This window comes from Octodon degus, unplaced genomic scaffold (assembly GCF_000260255.1).
Source record: "Octodon degus isolate 3935 unplaced genomic scaffold, OctDeg1.0 scaffold00111, whole genome shotgun sequence".
Lineage (NCBI taxonomy): Eukaryota > Metazoa > Chordata > Mammalia > Rodentia > Octodontidae > Octodon > Octodon degus.
In genome coordinates, this window is record NW_004524687.1 from 1,700,971 (window position 1) to 1,708,370 (window position 7,400).

Sequence of the window (7,400 nt, forward strand, 5' to 3'; positions counted from 1 at the left end):
AACGAGGTCAGATCTAATTTATTTGTTACTGAAGCATTTCACTTTTGACTGGACTCAGACTTGGAAGTAGAAGCTCTCAGAGAGGACAGCCTGCATCGCTTGGCAATCTGCTCCTGGCGTTTTTCTTTGGCTTCCTTCATTCTCTTGGCCAGAAGTTTAGCATACTCTGCAGCCTCCTCCTTGTTTTTCTTAGTGCGCTGCTTCTGCAATGCAATACGGCGGCATTTGTGTTGAAGGACAAGCGGCGTAACAAGTCTCTGGATCTTGGGGGCTTTAGTCCTGGGTTTTTTACCTTCCTTGTTCAAGGGCTTCCTGACAACATACTGGCGGACATCATCTTCCTTAGACAGGTTGAAAAGTTTGTGAATTCTGCTAGCTCTTTTGGGCCCTAGGCGCTGAGGCACAGTAGTATTGGTCAACCCAGGAATGTCCTTCTCTCCTTTCTTTATAATAACCAAATTGAGAACGCTGAGGTTGGCATCCACGATGCAGCCTTGGACAGATTTCCGCTTTCTCTCCCCGGTCCTCCGGGGTCGGTAGCAGGAGTGCCCTTTACTCAGCAGCAGGTGCACACGGCCATGGATGAGGATGCCCTGCTTCATGGGGAAGCCCTGCTTGTCGTTCCCACCGCTGATTCGGACCATGTAACCCTTCCACTCTTCACCCAGGGAGTCAGCGGCCACTTCTGTGGCCATGCGCTTCTCATAGAACGTGCGAAGCTTGCGTTCATCATCAACCTCGATGAGTTTCTGGCAGCCAGTGGCTGGGAAGGAGATGTTCAGCTTCATGTCGAAGCTACCGATCGCCTCCCAAGCGCCACAAAAAAGAGCACTTTTAATCTTGTCATCTTCTACTTTTCTGTTTTCTTGCTACCCTTTTACATTTTAACCCCTGAATAGAAAATTTGCATATTAAGGACTTACATACTGCATATAATTTTCTGGTTTGTATGAGATTTTTTAATATAACCATTAATCTATACAGTTAAAAGTGGCAAATTATGTTACCCCAGTTTGTCATTTTCTAGGCTATATTTGATACTCTTGTTATTGCTGATGGTACACTTTAGCCAAAAAGGACATAACAGTTCTAAACATCCATTCTTCTTGGTGTTCTAAGGATGAGATTGACTACAGGTGATAGAAAATACTATGGCACAGTGCTAAAGAACCGAGGACTGGGCCAAGCAAGCAACAACTTCTCATCCTCAGTAAATTGAAGAAGAAGGATCTTGGAAGAGACTCAAAACCCAGAATGCAGCTACACCTGGGAGATACTTCAGAGAAGTCATTTCCTAAAGGTTCTAAATATTAGCAATAAAGCAACCTACTACCAGAGGCAATTAACAAGCATCACCCCAGGAATTAAACTTAAAAAAAAAAAAAAGGGAAAAATAAAAATGAGAAGACACTTAAACAAGATTCAACCCCAGACATCCAGTTCACCAAAGGCAAACCCAAGGGACAGTAAAGTGGGACAGTCTGAAAGCCACCTACCTGACCTGTTTGAAATGGTAACAACAAAGCAATGCAGTGAGATTCTAGAAAAAACTAAATCAGATATAATTTCTCAGATAACCAGAGATGATGTCCACAATGAAAACCGTGCTTAGTAGCTCTAGAGCAGATACACATTTGAAACAAAACAAAATCAACAACAACAAAAAATCTTAATAAAATTATAGAAGCTATGAATGTTCAGCATAGGAAAGAAATAGGATCCATATGGCAGATTCAAGCAGATAGCTAGGAAAATAAAACTTCCATCAAAAGTGTACACAGCAAATTTAAGCCAGTGTGTGGACAGAATGTCAGATATAGAAGACAGCCTTGTGGTTAGTGATCATGGAAAGAAAAATTTCTTAAAAATAGAAAATAACCATGATAAATCAATCTACCAGTCGCTAGATGAGGTAAAGAATAAAATCTTTAGATTGACTAGAGTCAGTGAAAAATCAGGAGGTAGCACAAATAATATTTAAAAACTGTTCATAGACATGATGGTAAAACTTCCTTAGTAAGGAAAAATAATTTGACATACAGATGAATGAGGTGTTAGAACTAAAATTATCCATGAACAAAAAAAGAAAATCTACAGCCAGAAATATCATAGTCAAGATTCCACAAATTAAACACAAGAACAGTATCTTAAATGCTATTAAGGAAAAGAAACAAATCACCTATAAAGAAAAAGAAAGCCCATCAGAGTCACAGCTGACTTCTCAGCATGAACCCTGAAGACAAGATAGCTCAGGGTAAAGTGTTTCAAACTCTAAAGGAAAACAGCTTTCAATCCAGATTGATGTGCCCTACAAAAACTGTGATTTAAAACCCATAGAGAAATGAAATACTTCATGACAAAAGAACATCTGAGGAAATTTACGAAGATCAAACCAACACTCCCAAAATGTTTTGAAGGACTTTCTAGAAAGAGGTAACAAGAACTGTGACTCCATGAACCCCAACAGAAGCAATCCACGAGACAAAACAAACAGTTAAATGGGGTGGGGAGAGGCAACAACAGGAAAATACCATGACAGGGATAAGTCAAGTTATATCAGATATAACCATCAATGTTAATGGCCTTAGTTCACCAAAGATACCAGAAAATGGATCAAGAAACAAAATCCAGCAACCTGCTACATACAACAAACATTTAATTCATAAAGAAATTAATAGACCGAATGTCAAAGGATGTAAAACAATACTCCATGCAGTAGGAACTCAGAAAAAAGCAGGAGTAGCTATTCTGTTTACAAAGTGAATTTCAAGCCAAAAGAGTAAGAGAGCCAAAAAAGGTCACTACATCTTTGTAAAGGAAACCCAAGAGGAAGAGATACCAGTCATAAATAGGTATGCAACAAATAGTGCACCAATATTAATGGACACATAAAATCAAATAAGCACCTGTACAGTTGTATTAGGGGATCTCAATACCCCACTTTCAGAAAAAGACAGAACTAGACAAAAAATCAACAATGAACTATTAGAAATGAACCAAACTTTTGAATGCATGGTCTTAATAGATGTCCACAGAGTGAGCCACCCCACAACATCAAAATACTTGTTTTTCTCAACTGCACATAAGACAGTCTCCAAAATTGACCACACACTAGTTCATAAAACATGCTTAAGTAAATACAAAAGAATTGAAATTATCCCATACATATTATCAGAACATAATACAATGAAATTGGAAATCAGTGGCCTAAGAAACCACAAGATCTTCATAAACTTCTGCAAATTAAGTGACTAACTCCTGAATAACCAATTTGTCACAGATGGAATTAAAGAAGTTATACATTCTCTACACTTAAATGAGCAGATGATATAGCTTAACAAAACATCACATACCTGGCAAGCTCAAGATCTTGAGTTCAATTCCCAGTACCAAAAAAGAGTATAATTAATTCATAATGATAGTACAACATACTGGGACTTACTGGACACAATGAAAACAGTCCTAAGAAGAAAAATTCTAGCGTTGAATACCTATACCAGGAAAATAGCACGCACAAATAAAACAACTTAATGGTGAACCTCAGACTTGTAGAAAAAGAGCAAGCTAAGCTAAACCTTTACACAAGGGAGTAAATTATAAAGATCAGAGCAGAAATTAATGGATTGGAGACTAAGAACAATGTAAAGAATGAAGAGTTGGTTCTTTGAAAGATTAAATAAAATCAACAAACCCTTAGCAAATCTTATCCAAAAAAAAGTAAAGACAAAACTACACAATTAGGAATGAAAAGGGTGAAATCACAACGAACTCTGCAGAAATTCAGATTATCTATACCTACTTTGAGAACTTGTATTTAATAAGATGAAAAATGCAAAGAAATGTACAGATTCATAGATACATAGAAATTACCAAAGCTGAATCAAGAAGACATAAAAACCCTAAATAAATGATTGTCAGTCATTGAAATCAAAGATGTAATGAAAATCCTTTCAACAAAGAAAACATACAGCCCTGACAATTCACTGCTGAATTCTATAAGAAATTTAGAGAAGATCTAATACCACTACTTCTCAAACACTTTAAGGGAAATAATACACCCAACTTCATTCCTAAAAGTAAAACCAGAAAAGAACCCAATTAAGAAAGAGAGTTACAGGCCAGTCTGCCTAAAGAACATAGATTAAAAATCAGTAAGATACTGGCAAACAATGCAGCAAATCATCAAGAAAACTATACACCATGACCAAATGGAATTCATCTCAAGAATGCAAAGTTGTTTCAGTATATGTATATCAATAAATGTAGTATACCATATTAACAGAACCTAGGATAAAAACCATAGAATCCTCTCAACAGATGCAGAAAAAGCTTTTGACAAATTATCCAATGATAAAAACTACAGAAAATTGGAATAGGTGGTTTTTTATCTTAATCTCATAAAAGCCATCAATGACAAACCAACAGCCAGTATCATACTAAATGGACAAAAAAATGAAAGCTTTCACTCTAAAATCAGGAACAAAACAAGGATGACCACTATCTCCACTCCTATTTAACAAAATCCTGAAAACTTTAGCCAGAGCAATTAGATAAGAGAAGTAACAGGAGTAATGATAGGTAAGGAAGAAGTTAAATTGTCCTTATTGGCAAACGACATGATATTCTACCTAGAAGACTCCAAGAACTCCACTAAAAATAATGCTACATTCAATAAATGAATTCAGTAGCATAACTGGATACAAAGTCAACACTCAAACATCTATAGCCTTCCTATCCACAAATAACAAACTCATTGAAAGAGAAATTAAGGAAACAATACCTTTCATGATAGCATCTGAACAAGTGAAATACCTAGGAATTGATCTAATGAAGGAAGTAGAACATCTTTACATTGAAAATTACAGTACTCCGAAAAAGGAACTTGAAAAGGTTGTGAGAAAATGGAGAGATAGCCCTTCCAATATAGTGAAAACCATATTTCCAGACTGTTACACAGATTTAGTGCAGTTTCAGTTAGAATTCTAACAGCATGTCTCACAGGATTAGAGAAAACAATCCTAAAATACATTTGATTCCAGAAAAGAGTAGGATTGCAAAGGCAGTTCTAGGCAACAATGGCAAGGAAAGGAGCATCACAATCCCTGACTTAAAATTATACTGTAATGCTTTCATTATAAAAATAGCATGGCACTGGCAATAAGCAGACCTAAAAGTCAAGGGGACAGATTAGAAGAAACAACTCTAGATGTACTTAGCTACCTTATCTTTGACAAAGATGCCAAACACATGCGCTAGGAGAAATACAACCTTTTAAATAAATGATACTCAAAAAACTGGCTCTGCACATGATTAAAATTGACCCATATCTTTAATCATGCACTAAACTAGATTCAAAATTGATGAGAAGTCTAAATATTAAATCTGGTAGAGCATAGAATAGGTAAAACTCTTGAGGATTTTGTTGTAGGCAAACTTTATAAATAAAACACACAGTTGCACGGGAACTATCACAAAGAACAACTGGGATCTCATCTTATTTAAAAGCTTTTGCACAGTAAGAGAAACCACTAACAGAGTGAAGTGACAACCCACAACATGGGAAAAAAGTTTTGCCAGCCATTCCTCAGACAGAGGATTACTATCAATAGCATACAAAGAACTCAAAATATCAGACCCCCCCAAATTTAAAAACCTAATCCAAAAATGAGCATCTGCAATGTATGCACACTTCTCATGAGATATAAACAGCAAATAAATATATGAGAATATGTTCAACATCACTGGTAATTCAAGAGATGCAAATTAAAACAACACTGAGATTTCCTCTTACCCTGGATAGAATGGCTATTATCAAGAAATCAACTAATAACAAATGCTGGAGGGGCTGCAGGGAAAACAAACCTTTTGTCCAGTGTTGGTGAGAGTGTAAACTAGTACAGCCACTGTGAAAATCAGTGTGGAGATTCCTCAAAAGTCTAGGATTAGAGGTCCCATTTGGCCTAGCTATTCCTCTTCTGGGTATCTTCCTAGAGAATTAAAAACATAGTACAGCAGTGATATATGTGTACCCATGTTAATGGCACAATTTGTAATAGCTAGATCATGGAAACAACCAAATGCCCATCAACCAAGAAATGAATAAAAAGAGACTTTTTTTAGATAAGTGGATACAACTCAAGACCATACTCATAAGTGAAATAAACCAGACTCACATGTATAAACATCGTGTTGTCTCCCTAATGAGGGAAGTTGAAAGTGAATAAGATCCAAAATATACAACAGATGCTGTGAAATGTGAAGAAACTGTTCAAAAGGAAAGAGAAACTGGAATTGAGGGAAGGGAAAAAAGGAAGGGAAATGTGTCATCCCCTGACCCCCCAAAAAAACCATACACACGCGCACACACACACACACACACATACACGATAGTTAAGATCATTATACTACTAATTTAGTTTATTGAAAACAGTTTGTGCTAATATTGTTTGGATAATTAAATGCATATATCTTATACTTTGAGTAAAATAATATGCAATGTATTAACCATCATTACTCCCCTATTATCTTGTTTTGAAATTTTGTGTATTTTTATTTTTTTAATGTATTTGGTACAGGGTCTCACTACATAGCTCGGACTTGTAGTGATCCTCCTGTTTTCAGCCTCCCCAGTGCTGAGATCACAGGCATGTGTCACCACACCTACTTGGTGGCTGACTTGGGGCACCTGGGCCTGGGGGGAGGGGTTGACATGGCATGGGATGCCAGGGATTGAACCGCAGTGCCTACACTTGCCTAAGGAGGAGCTTTAGGCCACTGAGTTATCTTGCTGGCCCTTGCTCTTCAAAACAGCCAAAAGGAACCTGCTCACCAGCTTAGGCCCAAGGTACCTACCTGCTCCTGTGTATCAGTTGCTTAGGAATAAGATGCTTAGTTTTCCCTCTGAAGGAAAAGCAGGATCATCCCACTAAAAGCCCCCCCTCCTTTTTTTTAATACAATGTTTCGCTGCATTATTCTCCTATCTCAGCCTCCCCATTGCTGGGATTACAGGCCTGCACCACCACACCCAGTTTCAGGACCAGCATGGTACACCCAGGATTCTAGGGTCCATATGGCATGTGGTACCAGTGATCAAACTCAGAACCTTGCCCTTGCCCTTACCATGCACATGCTTAGACTGCCCAGCTATCTCTACAACCCAAAACCCCATTTTTTTTACTGGGAAAAGATTTTTTTTCCATGAATTTTTTTATTGGTACATTTTATATATACATAGTGATAGCATTCATCATAGGGGAATTGTACCTTGCTTCAAACAATAGTTTCAAGCATTTTTTTCTTAAAGATTTAAAATTTCTGAATTCAGTTCAACTTATAATACCACATTTCCAAGAAAAATGAACCTTTTGCAAAGACATTTAAATAAAATCATACCAAGATG

General features: G+C 37.1%; 1 protein-coding gene and 1 pseudogene across 1 annotated transcript in view; one reads left to right on the plus strand and one right to left on the minus strand.

Annotated features, from left to right (window-relative positions):
• Micu2 (mitochondrial calcium uptake 2) overlaps window positions 1-7,400 on the plus strand; it is a 116,944-nt gene that overhangs the window by 69,082 nt on the left and 40,462 nt on the right. The gene's annotated exons all lie outside the window — the stretch shown is intronic.
• Window positions 2-827, minus strand: LOC101592720 (annotated as a pseudogene).